The following is a 15,285-nucleotide window of genomic DNA, read 5'->3' as shown; positions in this document are numbered from 1 at the left end:
ACTTGGTGCCCACAATGACTTTGCTTGAATATTTTTTACACATACAGTGAGGTCAACCCCAGTGGCACAGTGTGTTATCAACTTGGATATTAGAGTGCAGAAACAAAATAACAGAGTAATAAAAAAACAACATATTTGAGATAGATTTGCTCACAGTCAGCACCCTTCTCACCTATTTGCACCATATTCAAAGCTTTTTCCTCGTCTTCATCTCCTACATTATTTGCTTAGTCTGGCTTTATTATAGAAGTCCAGCTATAGGCTTTAGAGTTTAGAGTTTTCTTTCAATACATATTTATTTGCAGAAGGACATTTTTAAATAGATATGCGCTATCCAAGTAATGCAGATAACTCCCTTTGTCATATAATGAGCCCTAACATGTTGCCTGAATTACATGCAAATGGAAGAAATATGAAATTCATAAGCAGTGGTACTTTTGACATTTTGACATGTGAAGAAATGAAATGTTTGTTAGTGCAGTTATTAAGAATATATTCACTACTTTCTCACTCCAACAGTGATCACATTTCTATTATATACTACAGTTATGTTGTTCTGTCTTGGAGGAAAGATGCCATCACTACCTCTGACCCGAGGCATGCAAAATATATAAATTCATTAATAAATAAACATACAAACAAATACAGATTTGGAAAAATGCACAATAACTCACCTGTGTTGGTGTTTCTGCAGCGTACAGATGATTTGTTTTAGTATGAAGAGCGGACTTTCCTTGTGCGCTTCTCCACTCTGAGTGAAGCTGAAGCTGCTGCTGCTTTAGGAGCAGAGAGAGGAAGAGAGGGGTGGGGGGGCATGCAGAGAGTCAGGGGGAGAGAGAGATGACAGGATGCCAATAAGATGGCAGAGACCCACGAAGATTGATGTCTGGGTTGGACTTGACAATGATGTTTGATCTTGAACTGATTAGTTAGAGTCAGGGCTGATTGATCTCAGGATAACTGTAATTACTGATCTGTTCACAGACATGTGCAGGTCTCTATCTTGCTGACATGTGCATGGATTTATCACCAGTAGACCCCTGATTTAACGCTGTGTTAAAGTGCTGTTAGTGCATTGTTTTTTAGAAATTGTGCATTAATCATTAACTATAGATGGAGCTGAATGAAGATTATAATTGTTGTATTTTGAAACAAGATTTGGCACAGACAGAAAATGAAAATTATATCTAGGTGGAAGGAAAAATCATTGTGAGCTGTCACCATCTGCTTTTTAAAGCTGGAGTGCACACCTTTTGTCTCCTCCCTCTGGCAGTGAAACTCATTACACAAACACTGTTGATGGGTACTTGTGAAATGCAGATAAGCTTGCCACATCTCTCCCCCAACCCCAGGACAGCTCACTTCAAGTCTTATTTTTTAATTTAATGCTAAAAACAGATTTATTTATTTTTTAATTTTTTCCCCCCTGGGAACTGGGAACTGTTAGCTATCTAACAACACATCAAAAATAATTGTAAGCTGAAGCTGGTCTTGTTCAGTGAATCAGTTTATCATGTACACTCAAAAAATATTTAGGCCTAATATTTAAGATTGTTTGCTTATAAATGCATGGACCTGGTTGTTGTCTATTTAAAACACATTGGGTTTATTAGTGCTATTAAACAAATCACATTATTACTTATTATACTCATTATTATTACTTGAGCTTGTTCATTCATTCATTCATTCATTCATTCATCTTCTAACCGCTTCATCCTCTTGAGGGTCGCGGGGGGGGGGGGCTGGAGCCTATCCCAGCTGACTACTTGAGCTTGTTTTATTTATTTATTCATTTCACAGATAGTTTATACATCGTTAGTCCTTAAATTCATTATGAACGCAGACTTAGAATCATTGCTTTATTTTATGGCCTTGCTGCCCTGGCTTTTGGGCTTTGTGCCCTCAAAAATTGACAACATGAAAGGCCAAGTGGCCTTGCCCCTAAAATGATGAAATTCCAGGCCTGGTGCCAAGCATGTAAAAGACCTATGGTGGTCAACACGAAACGAAATGAACGGCTCTATCTAGAGCAAGTGTTTGATTTGTCTTTCTGGGCTACTGTAGAACAATACTTTGGACATATTCAGGGTTTGTTTACAGAGGTAATCTGTTGTGAAGTTAGCTTGTTAACAGATAACGTTACCTAGACAGTACATTTCAGCCAATATTTTCATGGCAAGTGATATGGGGCACATGTTAGTACATTCTAATGTCACCGTGACAAGGAAAAATTCAATTACAGATATCTGCGGTGCATATCAAGTGTAGCTATTAAATGTCAAAACGGTCACTTATACTCTTTAAGGATTTAAAGATATCTTGGTAACACTTTGCATTATAAGGCCCATCAGTCAACCTCTAGTTAGTGCTAGTTCGTATTAATGAATTGTTGATACCCATAATTAATATTCTGACGAGAGAAATGCTATTATGGATATCTAAAATGTAATTACAGACAGGAGTGTGGTCCGATTAAATGTTATAATGACTTGCCACAGACACCATGGAACAGGACCCGCTCCGTAGGTATAAACGTGTCATTCTCAGGTAACAAAAAACCCAACAATTCTTGTTTTCAGGTGATTATAAGCAAATGAAAATATAGTTGTGACTATTATATTCAATTTCTGCCAATAGATACCCCTAAATCCTGCACAGCGGACCTTTAACATTCCTGCCTTCCATTCATAGAAATAACAAAAAGAAAATGCAGCTTATAATTTTCAGTAGAATCAAAATTTTAACTTTTCCAGGGTCTCTGTTTGAAACCTATTTTCCAACAAAGACTATTCTAATTGCAATGACGTGGAGTGCAGCTTTTGAGCAGCTTTTTGAAAAATGTCTCCATTTAGAGCATAAAGCCCCAGACTCCCACCTTTACAAGTGAGTGTTTACACAGTAAATCCATTGTCCACGAACATTCCCCAGATAAAAGGATTTTGAAAGTGCGCTGTGATTCGCAGTTACACGTCCTGTGGTTCCAAATGGCAGAGTAAGGCTAAGACATTTAATTCATTTTGTTATAGATAATAAGAAAATGAATTTGTCATTGCAGACGGAGAATGAATATCGGAAACTGGGCAGCAGTTATGCCTCTGCTGGTCCTCCTATTAGTAATATGGACTTAAAGCAAAAAACATGCACAACATAAGTCTGTCATTTCTGTTTTGTAACACTGAGTAAGAGCTGGAAATGTTCCAAAAACGTCAGGGGGGAGTCGGGAATGAAAAAGATAAACCTTTATAGACACAGGGGCAAACGACCTGGCTGCTTTCAGAGATAGTAGATATATGAGGAGGGTTATGTAAACGCTATCAGCTGTGTCAAGAAAAAGATGACATGAAAGGAAACCAGACAACAACCTCACTGCATGGAGCCACATACAGGCTGGAAATTTGCACAGTATTATAAGCACTCTGTATGTTAATATAATGAGCAAGACTGTGAGAACATACATTACATTCAATGTCTACATTACATATTACATCTTAATGACAGCACTGTAATCTTATATTGCTGAAGTCTATAATCAGTTAGGCACTATGAAGAAAAAAAGAGAATCAATTTATGTGGCCAGAAGAAATATAGTCACAGTGACAAAATGATTACAGGTTTAGAGGACGACAATGTAGGAAGCAACACGGTTATCTACTAGTGGAATACTTTCATCCAGAAAAGCATGCCTGTGGCTGCAGAGATAATAAAATACACAAACCAGATGGAGTTAGCGGCGTAAGTGGGAGTATTCCTTAAAAAGAAAAAAAAAAACAATTAAAAGATGCTAAAATATGTTGATGTGTTGATGCAAATATGGCCTACGAGGGGTGATCAGTAGTCAAGGAGACGGACCATCTGCTGTCAGGGGCCCCATTAGCTCCATTATCAATACTCCAGTGTATTTTTAAAAAACTAATTTTAATGCAAGTGTGTGTCAAAGTGTTTTCACAAATGAGAAACACTGATTAGGCTGCGATGTTTACAGGAAATCATCTTTGCTTGAAATGAGTACTGCAGGAGCAGCGCTCAGGTCAGCAGGCAGGAACTGACATGTCTCAGGAGTGTAAACACCAACATCAGGTCATTTTAGTTTAACTTTCGCTCTAATGGTCTGTTAGCAGAAGATGTGCTCACTGTGAGCTGATGTTCACATACAATAATATATGGCTGATTTAGATAAAGCATACTTTATTGAAGGTTTTAAGACTTTCTGACTCTATCACTGATTGACAAATAATTTACTGAATCTTGATACGTTATAGATCGGTAATAAGCCATTAAACGAAAAACTTTTGGGTTTCCAACTTACTTTTTCTTTCAAAGTGAAGTATATGAACACTGACTTACCATTAAGCTTTAGTGATTTTTTTATCTGTAATTCTCAGGTACATTTTTATCCAACGAGACAAATCAATAACCTTTACCTACCACTGTAGGACAGTATTCATTGAAGTACCATGGAGCCCAATTGTGGAATGTGAACTTGAACTTTTTATCTGACTCTATGTCCTTGTCTGAATACAAAAGAAACTACATAAAGTATAAATCCTCACTGTGCTGTGTGGCTGCTGTGTTTAAGCAAAGTACTGATTTATTTGATGTTCTGTTCATTTGTCCTCAGTAGTGTTGATTGTGTGGATATGAATCTTTATCAACATTTTACTTTGCATCATGTTGTATTTCTAAATCTATGCATATTTTATACTTCTGTTTTTATTATTTGTTACATTTCTCTGGTCTTAATATCTTAATGTGCAAATAAAGTTAAACTTTAAACTTAAACATTTATAATTGCAGAAGACTTACTAACTTGCTGAATATCTGTGCTGCAATTATGCTTTTATAAAAATACACGTAAATGCTTGAGTGGACCTGTGCAGAGAGAGTGTTATGTGTCATCTCCTGTCAGGAGGTGGTCTTGAGTTCGGTTTGCATTAAGTAACCTGTGCCTTGTTAATACAAAGTGCGCCAGGTTCGCTTCGCTCATTGCAATCGTATTCAGCCCTCTAGATCACATGCTGTTGCTCTGGGATCCTTGAAAAAAGAGACGAAACCCCGTTGGCCAGTAATGCTTGCAAGGACGCAGGACAAGGAGTAATTTGGTCCATGGAAGATACTGCACGTCTCCGGATGTGGAATGGAGAATACATCAAACGGCAACAGTCTACAGCACAGAAACACTGAGGTTTTTCTCCAATTTTAAGTTCAGTCAAAACAAAACTATGTCAGTATATATTATATATATTATATATAGGCTATAGTGTGAACAGAAAGAGGACTGAGGCCCCATCAGAGCTGAGGTTGACCAGAAAGAAAACTGTTACAAATGAACTGACAATGTGTCCTTTTTCTGTTGGTCTACTTTTTGGTGCACTTTCAGGGGACTGAGATCGGTTCATTTAAAAAGGACTAAATGTGAAAACACCCTTGCAGACGTTGCAGGCCAGGGTCTCCCCGACATGCCGCAGCCTTAAGTCCGAGATGCACCTCCAGAAAGGCCGAAGAGTGACGTTGACTTAGTGTATGGCAACAGTCTGAAGTCAGTAGTAAGTAACAGTTACGTGTGACAAAAAAGGACAACTACAGAAGCAACCAACATGCGGCAAAAGTGGACCTTGACCTGCTCTCCTCCATCCCCTCGTTAAGTAAAAAACTGACATTCCCCGGCCCCTTGGGAACCAAATAAATAATTAAAAATGTTTGAACCCTTTTGAGCATTACGTTGTCTTTTGCCCTTACATTACCTGGTGTGAAATCGTGAATCTGCAGACCCACTGTTGGTATTGCAGTAGGGGTGTTATGGGTTTGAAACTGAAAGGGAAACAGTATGAAAGAAACCACCATGCAAACATATCCAAGCAGCATTTGCATGTTCTGTGCACGTATAATTCCAGGTTTAGAGGCTGTGAAACTCCAAACTCTGCTAATATCTGTAGCTGCAGAAGGGATGGTTTCGTAGACAGCTAAACCATTTATCCTTGATTAAAATTGCTCAATTACATCTCCACAGTCAAAGTTTATTATAAACTTGATTACTTTTTAATGGAAACTTGAAAACTTTTTTTTAACATTCTGTACTAATGCATTTTATATGTCACACTGTTATTTCTGAGTTTAATGAAGGCATGTCTGTGCAAGCCAAGCAGTTCAGGAAGATTTCTAATTATAATCATTAGAAAGTCACGCCTCGGTCTGAATTTCAAATTGTACTACATCTAAATCAAAGTGTTGACAACCTCATCCTGAGGAAAGGACACACTTTGCCTCAGCTGATAGCTGATAGAGTGAGTGTAAAGCTCTGCTCATACATTAGAGCACTACAACAGGCTGTTTGAACTTTACACCAAAACAAGTTTTTATAGTTCTCTACTGAGAAAGCTTTAATCCCTTAGGGACTTCTTGAGGGAGTTTCAGTAATCAAAGTGATGCTCTGTTCAACATGAACAAATCCCCCAGGACTAGGATCTCCTTGCTGTGTCCTCTGAGAATCATACCTTCGCCTGACTGAAGTCTTTGTGAGTATACGCATAAATGTGGGCGGGGATGCAGGGGACACGTCCTCCTCAGTATTTAGAATAAGTGTATTTGTCCCTGCCAGTAAAAACTTGGAAGTGGCAGAGGACTTCTAATTCATTTGATGAACTGCTACAATGTGACTCTTAGACGTAACAGTGCCTCAGTTAAAGTAGGTGGTGGCTAGCCTGGAAATCCAGACCCAAATCTAGAAAGATTTAGGGTCTGGCCCAAATCGAGGGGCGGCACCAAGCATGCATTTGAAAATATCACTGCACGCAATTGGATAACACTACGACCAATCAGAACAATACACGGGGTGACGTATACACCAGCGGAGCTAAGTGGTAGATTAGACTCTAGCTGTATCCGGTCGGCAAAACAGCAAAAACGTCCTTCTTGCAAAGGAAAGACTGGAGCGCCGTCTTCTGTTCCTCTTTTAGAGAAAAAGCCAAGTCTAACTCGTTCATTGTAGCGGCCAAAGCCGTTTCAAACAACTGGTGTTCATCCGTAGCCATCTTGCAATGTTTACTGACTGATTCCGGACTTCGTCGTCGCAGCGCTGTCGTCATCTGTTTAGCTCGCCTCTGGCCTGCCTATATCAGAAACACCGATGTGATTGGTGCAGCTCGGCTCCAAGGGCATGGGTAATGAGCATCATTACTGATTGCTAGAGTGACTCACTGAGCAAATTCAAATTGTGCTCTAGCGAGAACTCTGGATTTCCAGGGTAGGTGGTGGCAGCATACAACCTCAAAAGCAATAGTTGCAATCTGCCATAAAAAAACGGAAAGAAGAAGAAAGTGCGAGAAAAAACTGAAGCAGAAAGTACCATGACATTTCCATCATAAAATGATGCAGTTGATGCAAGTTGTTTTCACATTTTGTGTCTCTTTGAGTTTGTTATGCCTCTTTTGTAGATACTGTGTGCCTCTTTGCATCACTACGTCTCTTTGAGTGACATTTTGCAGGTTAAGGCCAGAGGACCTCTGACACTTTGAGCTCCTGGGTTTGTGCCCAGTAGGCTAGTTTAATAGGTTTGAGCTGAATACTCCAATACAGATAATGTTCTTTTTACAAGTACGAATATTGAGTCCAGTCTCTCTCCGAAGTCATCGAAATTCGACGCTTGGGCAGTGATTAGTAGTGTCAGAAACCAATGAAAAAAGTGCTCTTTAACGTCGGCATGATACATGGCTGGTTGCTGGTATAGTTTAACAGCACCCAGTGGCATCACGGGGAAACGCGGCGTGACAAGGATGAAAGTTAATATGCCGAAAGTCCGACTGGGGTGGGCGGATCCAACAAACGCTGACTTTCACCCAAGAGAGCAGTGTTGACGTCCCATAAGATTCTAAGGCCAAACGCTGTTCTTTTTTCCTGAACCCAACCACATACTTTTGTTGCCTAAACCCAACCACATGCTTGAGTTGTTGGAGGAAAAAAAAAAATCAATTCACGGTGTTATAGTGTATTTTGAAAGACGACAATGCATGTAACAGGCAGAACTCAGGGTACCTTGCATGTCATATATGGACATGGAAAGTCCATGACCAAACGTCAATATGTGACAAGGTCAGAGTGAGAATGTGTTAGAATATCATACCACTAAAATGTGTCAGTGGCTGAACTCATGACGGAGGAAAATCTTCATTTGGGTAGCTGTGTTTAATATATTACTCTTGCGATAAAAAATGATATGAAGCTCAGTTCTGAGGCTGCTCTGTAAATACTTTTCTCCTAGATAATAAATATTGCAACTTCTGATTAACCCATATAAAGTTCAGGCTTAAAATAACAGCCTCTGATTAGGCTCAACCCACTTCTGGTATAAACTCTACCTGTCTGGGGGATAATACTGGAAACTCAACCAGGCCTTCAAGGCGTCTTTGAAAAAGGGAAAAAGATTTGCTTATATACATATTTTTACATAATCATTCACAGTGGTGACAAAACTAACTAAATTAAAGTGGCACCCACCCTGACCTTAGACTCTCAATGACAGTGAGGAAAAACTCCCATTATGAGCCAAATAAAGGAAGAAACCTCGGGAGGGCCTACTCAAAGAGAGATCCCCCTCCAGGACGATCAGCTGATGGGTGCCACTGTCCCAGTGTCTGTGTCAGTCTTCATCTCTCATTTTAACGTCCGCAACATTTGCTGCTCTCCTGTTCCTCACTGTCCTGAGGTGATCTCTTTCTTGATCCTCTTGGCCATGGGCCCTCCTCCTCCTCCTCCACCTACTTCCCCTCCTCACTGTTAATGTGTTCTGCAGCACCTGCATCTTCAGCCACATCAATACTGCCACTATGGGCACGATCGTGGGCAGGTGTAACGTAAAAGTGTCTGAGCTGCTGTCGGCAAATTTGTCACACCATCTTTGTTTTTTGCTTTAGCAACCTCAGCACTTTCTGTTTCCTCATTGAAATCCTCACTTTCCTTGCTCATGCGACCATCTGGATACCTTGCTGCTTCGTTCTTTAATGTCATCCTCATCCTCCTCTCTTGCCCTCTTCCTGGATCCTCCTGGCAGAGGGTTGTCGTCTTCTAGGCCATGGCTGACTCCAACCTCAACCACGGCACTAACAGCATCCACAGCATTGTCAGCGTTGTCATTGTTATTGTTGACAATGTTATCAGCGTCTTTGTGATTTTCACCATTGTCCTGGTTTTTATTATTTTCCTCATTTTCATCATTATTGTTGTCAGCATCAAGTTGTTGTAACATGGCCAAAACCACAACTTGTCTTTGTGCCATGTTGGGACATGGGGCATTGACTCCATAATACAATTCAATGTCTGATGGTGGCTGTGGAGGGGGGCCTGCAAGTTCAGGTGGAGCATTGTTTCGATTAGAGTTTTTCAGGGCACTCGGACAAGCCGTCTGACGTTTTTGAAGTGCATTAGCGGAGTTTTATTACATTTTCAAAATGTGGGTTCCATGCACTTCAAGTGTAGCTGTTATTCCGACTAGCTGTTATCCTCCGATACCCCGAGCGAGTTTTGTGGATTAAAAAACTACACTGGACTTCTTGTCGGCATGAGGGTCTGTATTTTCATTCTAAAGTGGCCATTTCCTTTAACTTTAGTTGCAACTACTGGCCTGGCATGCTGGAACTTTTTTCAAAACGAAAATGAGAAACGATTCCGTTTACAGCGGATAATTTTCGTGTAAACATGGCCTGCGTGTAGTCTTTGGTGCCTCATCCTCTGAACACCACAGTTGGGAGACTGTAACACACGCTGCAGGAACTACACAATCATTTCACATCTGCTTCGTTATGCAGCCTAAAGGCCACTTTCAATCTAACCCCCAGCCACTTCTTGTATAAACTCCGCCCACTCATAGTACAGATACAGATAATTTAGTTGGTTACAGATACAGATAATGGTGTACTCGCTCATCCTTACAGTTTAATAATACATCTGTGTGTGTGTGTGTGTGTGTGTGTGTGTGTGTGTGTGTGTGTGTGTGTGTGTGTGTGTGTGAGTTTCACACTGATGGACACCACATGTCTACTGTCAGGTGCTGTCTTTGAATATGTCCTAGTGGCTGTTGTGGGGTTTTGAACAAATCTTTCTCTTACTGTCTGCTGTCTGCAAATTGCTGTTACAATACTTGTATCCCAGTTCATTATACTTGTAGCTACATGTGCAAACAGCACCAGTTGAGCTTTGGATTTCATCGTACTCAACAACAGCTTGGGCTTTTTATGTAACTTTTTTTCCAGAGCCTCTTCCATATAAATGGGTGCGTTATCAGTACCTGGTCCCGTCAGTCAGTCGCTGAACAGCCTTGCAGGGCTGACCTTTACTTAAACCATGGAACGGCTCACATGATGTTTCTATCTCTCAAACAGTATTCAGTTCTTTTTTTTTTTTTTCAACTTTCTATCGCCCATGGAATATTTCTCACTTTCCATTTTCTTTCTACAAAATGATTGACAGCTTAAATCAATGATCAAATGTGCACTAAATATTTAATGTCCTGCAATTCAAGTTATGGGAATTGAATATGAGCATTGAAACAGTTTCCAGATTGCAATATCTGTAGAGAAGCTCATATAATGGCAAGTGATTGTTATTCCACAACGGAAGATGAGATCGGAGGTGACAGGAGCTCATTTGCATAGAAAGAGTCACAGAAAACAAAGAAAAGACAGTTTCAACAGTAATGGCTGTCAAAAGATGCTGTGGCTCTGATCTCTCTGCCTTTTGAATTCCCATCTGTCATTTCAGTTGTCTTTGCACAGGGAACTCCCTTCCACCTGCCCAAGTCACTGAACTGCCACTATTATGCAAATGTGTGCAGTGTTCAAACACGATAAGCATTTTGCTTGTTTGTTTTTGTAAATTATGAGCTAAAATGTAGCTGCTAAAGGCGTCAGGCATATTTTTTATGTATTTACACAAGATTTTTGGATTTATTTTCCTCAATGTATTCTGGAGAAACATGTTCTTCAAAGGGGTATCTGATAAGCTGAGCTGAAAATATGTTTTTTTCTTTTTTAGTTTGAATACATAAAAAGCCCAAAGAAAAAGAACAGAGGAACTAGGATAACTAAGGGAAAATATTATGGGCCATAAAGGAATCCCTCACCCACAAAAATGATCATTTGCAAACCAGTTAGTGATTAGTGATTCATGAACAAAGCTTTGTTTTTCTCTCATGTGTCCGCTGCAAACGGCGAGCATACTGATTGACTGGGGTCCACATTTAACAACAGCAAAACTGTATCAAAACAAACTCTCACACAACTCGTGCAGTATAATCCAAGCCTCATTATCCTCAGCATTCCCCAAACACATGCATTTTTGATTAAAAACACAGCAAAAAAAAAAAAAAAAAAAAAAAAAATATATAANTTCAGTTTTACATGGTAATGTTTTAGCGAAAATAGAAGTATTGAGGATACGACTGGATAAGTGAGAGTTAGATTTACTACATGAGTTGTGTGAGGGTTTGTACACAGATGTTTTTTTTTCACAAATAGTTGTTTTGCTGTTGCTAAACATGGTCCCCAAATCAATCAATAAATCAATATTTTTGCCGTTTTCCATGGAAGCATGCAGAAAAACAAAGTTTTTCTTTTTTTCACAAATTCAAGGTAACACACATGAATTGATTACTGAACGGGCTTACTGGGCTCAGGTGAGAGACTCAGAGTTACCCCAAAAAGACTCAAAGTTACCTCAGGGAGACTCAAAGTTACATCAGAGACACTCAAAGTTATCTCAGAGAGACTCACAATTACCTTAAAGAGATTCAAAGTTACCTCTGAGAGACTAAAAGTTACCTCAGAGAGACTAAGAGTTACCTCAGAGAGACTAAGAGTTACCTCAGAGAGACTCAGAATTACCTCAGAGAGACTAAGAGTTACCTCAGAGAGACTAAGAGTTACTTCAGAGAGACTCAGAATTACCTCAAAGAGACTCAAAGTTACCTCAGAGAGACTAAAAGTTACCTCAGAGAGACTAAGAGTTACTTCAGAGAGACTTAAAGTTACCTCAGAGAGCTTAAAAGTTAGCTCAAAGAGACTCAAAGTTAGCTCAAAGAGACTCAAAGTTATGTCGAAGAGAGATAAAGAAACCTCAAAGAGATGCAAAGGAACGGCAGAGAGACACAAAATAACTTAAAAAATGAGCAAAACAACCACAAAGAGACACAGAACCACCAAAAATACACATTACCTCAATAAGACACAAAAGTACTTCAATAAGACACAAAATTACCTCAGTAAGACAAAAAATGACTTCGAAGAGATGCAAAACAATCACAAGGAGACACAACATGACCTGAAAGCAGTGGTATAGTGGTAGCTGATAAAGTGGGCGTAGGCTACTACTAGGACATGGGTATGTTACTGAGGAGGAGGTAGGTATACTCTCTTATATTTTCAATGGCTTTTTGGTTGATAGAAGGGTACACTCTAACTGACCAGAACAGATGTGGGTATACCATGTATACCTGCGTACACCAACCGAAAAAGACATAAAACCACAAAAAGATGCATAAAGACAAAAAAAGAGACTCAAAACCACCACAAAGCACAGCATTAATAACTGATATATAAATGGTGATTTTGTGGGTTAAGTGCTCCTTTAAGCACACTCAAGGACATGTGATCATGTAAAGTACCAGATCAATATGGAGAAGGAAGAGACTGAATAATAATGATGCTGCATGTAGGATGGACCACATTTCAGATGACGTCATGCCATTAATTCTTGCTTTGGACAAAGGAAATCAGTTGTATACATTATGGTCATTATTATTACACACACACACACACACACACACATTAATTAATTTGAATAAGCCAAACAAAGCAACTCGCAGTAAACTCACAGTACAAGTACTTAACCTAATATTTGTTTTCATTTCTATGACATTAATTTCTTTCTGTTATGCCTCGTCTCACCACCTACATATGCCAGCAGTCAGCAGGTTCAGTGTACATTATGCATTAGGATGTCTGCTGTTGCTGCTGCTATGGCAACGTTTGCAGCCTTGCGTTCATTCTTAAAGACACGCCGAACATAAAGCTGTGAACAAATGTCCTGTGTGACCTTCTGTTCAGTGCAGTCCTTCAGTCATGAAGGGTCTGCCGTATTCACTTCGTCTCGCCTGTTTATCACATCTGCTCAAGTCTTCTCACATTTATCAAAGACATTGTGCCACAAAGCTCAGAGAGCAGCTTCTTACTTTTAATCAAAAGTGAGTGCGTATAAAATCAAACACTTGTGATCTTGGCCGTGACCCTGTTTTCCTATTATTATCAAGAAAAGTTGATGGAGGAAGTGGTTTCTCCTGGGGTCCTGGGTTGAAACATCTTTTAATGGTCTTTTTTAAGTGTATACATTCATTAGAGTATGTTTTATTGTACACAATGAAAAAACAAATCCTCTTGTATCTAATGAAAAGACTTTATGCCATGAATTTAAATAAATGGAGGTGCCTGTAAACAGGATTTATATTGAGCACCATAAAACAGAAGCATTTACTTAAAGCGCTGTTTGAAAGTATTTCACTTGATAAACTAAAGCTATCCTTTTATTATGATGTCAAATACTTACCATGTGCACAGCAGCGATTGTAGTTGCTGCACATAAGGATTTAGGAGCAATAACCTTGCACAAAACTAATGCCACCACTGAGTCCAAGGGCTTAGGTTTTGTTTCAAAATTAATGAATCAGGGGGTTTGGGGTCCTCTGCCAGAAAATTTTGAGCATCAAACACTTAATTTCCTGCATTCTGGTGAATTTTCTGCATCACTTCATGGTGGAAATGTCTTTGTCAAAATAAAAGTTCTCTGCTACTGTCACGTTTTTATAAAGAGGGACAAATGCACCTTCTAAATATTAAGGGAATGTGTCCCTTGCATCCCACTGGAAATCTCCACCTATGACTGAGACAATGTTTTACATACGGCCCCGATCAATTTCACAGTTTTTGCATGGAAAAACCGCTGAACGCTCTGAGATGACTAAATGAGGCGTTCAGCAGATGGCCACAGAGGGTGGCAGCCCCTCAGAGAAAGACATAAATGGATGCAGCTGTTTTGGTATCTAATATGACAACCGTTGAACAAACAGTCTGATGAGGGTTTAGTGATGTTTCGCCTTCCTGTTTGCACCACACAGAGTGTGAGTGGAGTGCAGGCAGGGATAAGTGCTGCAAAGCCTGAGATAGTTTGTATTGAAAATCTGTATGCAGCATGTGCAGATAGACCCCAGGTGGTTCTCAAGCACCTGCCCTTTTGGCCTCTGACTCGATAAGTGCCCTCTTTGCAAGACTTTTGTTTTGGATTTCTTTCTCTGCTTTTATATTTTAGTGTTTTTTAAATTCAAATTTTGTGTCTTTTTTAGTCCAAGGTAATTTTGTCTGTTTGTTTTGTGTTGCTTCGTTGTTGTTTTGTGTCTCTTTGTGGTTGTTTCGTGAATCTTTGTAGTCATTTTGTGTCTTTGTGGTTGCATTGTGTCTCTCTGAGGTATTTTTGTGTCTTATTTGGTCATTTTGTGTTCCTTTATGATCATTTGTGACCCTTTATAATCGATTTGTGTCTCTTCACGTTTGTTCTGTCTGTTTTTAGAGTTATTATGTGTCTCTTGGTGGCATTTTGAGTCTCCTCCTGCTCAGTATGTGTTATCTGAGGGACATTTTGCATGTGAAGGCCAGGGGCCTGACACTTGACCAGTAGACCCAGTCATTAATCCATCCATGGGAAGAACTTACTATATATTTTATAGTTTTACTGAGAAACAGACCCCAATTGTGTTTTGCAGCTCATGAAAAACATCTCATTGAGCTCTCTGCTCTTCACAAAGGATGCCGATAGATTCCTGTGCACTGCTGAGCGCCCCGCTGCTTCAAACTTCATAAGGAGTTATTTTGGTTCCACCTAGTGGTCGCCTTGAGTACAACCACTGCACATTATTTCTCAGGTTTCCTGCCCTGACATGAAGCTGTAAGTTTGTATGAGCTATGGGACATTCTCCTTAACTTGATTAGAGCACACTTTACTGCCTCCCAAATCAAACTAGCGTCCCGTTAATGTAATTGAGTCAAATGACGAAGGGCTGACTCAACAAATGAGTAACTGCTACCAATTAAACAAATGGACTTCACTGACTGGACAGTGATGAAAATGTTGTGCTGTGACAAGACCGGGAGCTGGAGGCCAATAACAGTCATCTTTTATGTTCTAAAAGATGCGAGAAGCATAAATATACGTCTCTCTAACTAATACCATTAATTAATCCTTAACACAGGA

This window comes from Epinephelus moara, chromosome 9, assembly GCF_006386435.1.
Source record: "Epinephelus moara isolate mb chromosome 9, YSFRI_EMoa_1.0, whole genome shotgun sequence".
Taxonomy (NCBI): Eukaryota; Metazoa; Chordata; class Actinopteri; order Perciformes; family Serranidae; genus Epinephelus; species Epinephelus moara.
The sequence above is the reverse complement of the archived record's forward strand: the minus strand, read 5'-3'. Positions refer to the sequence as shown.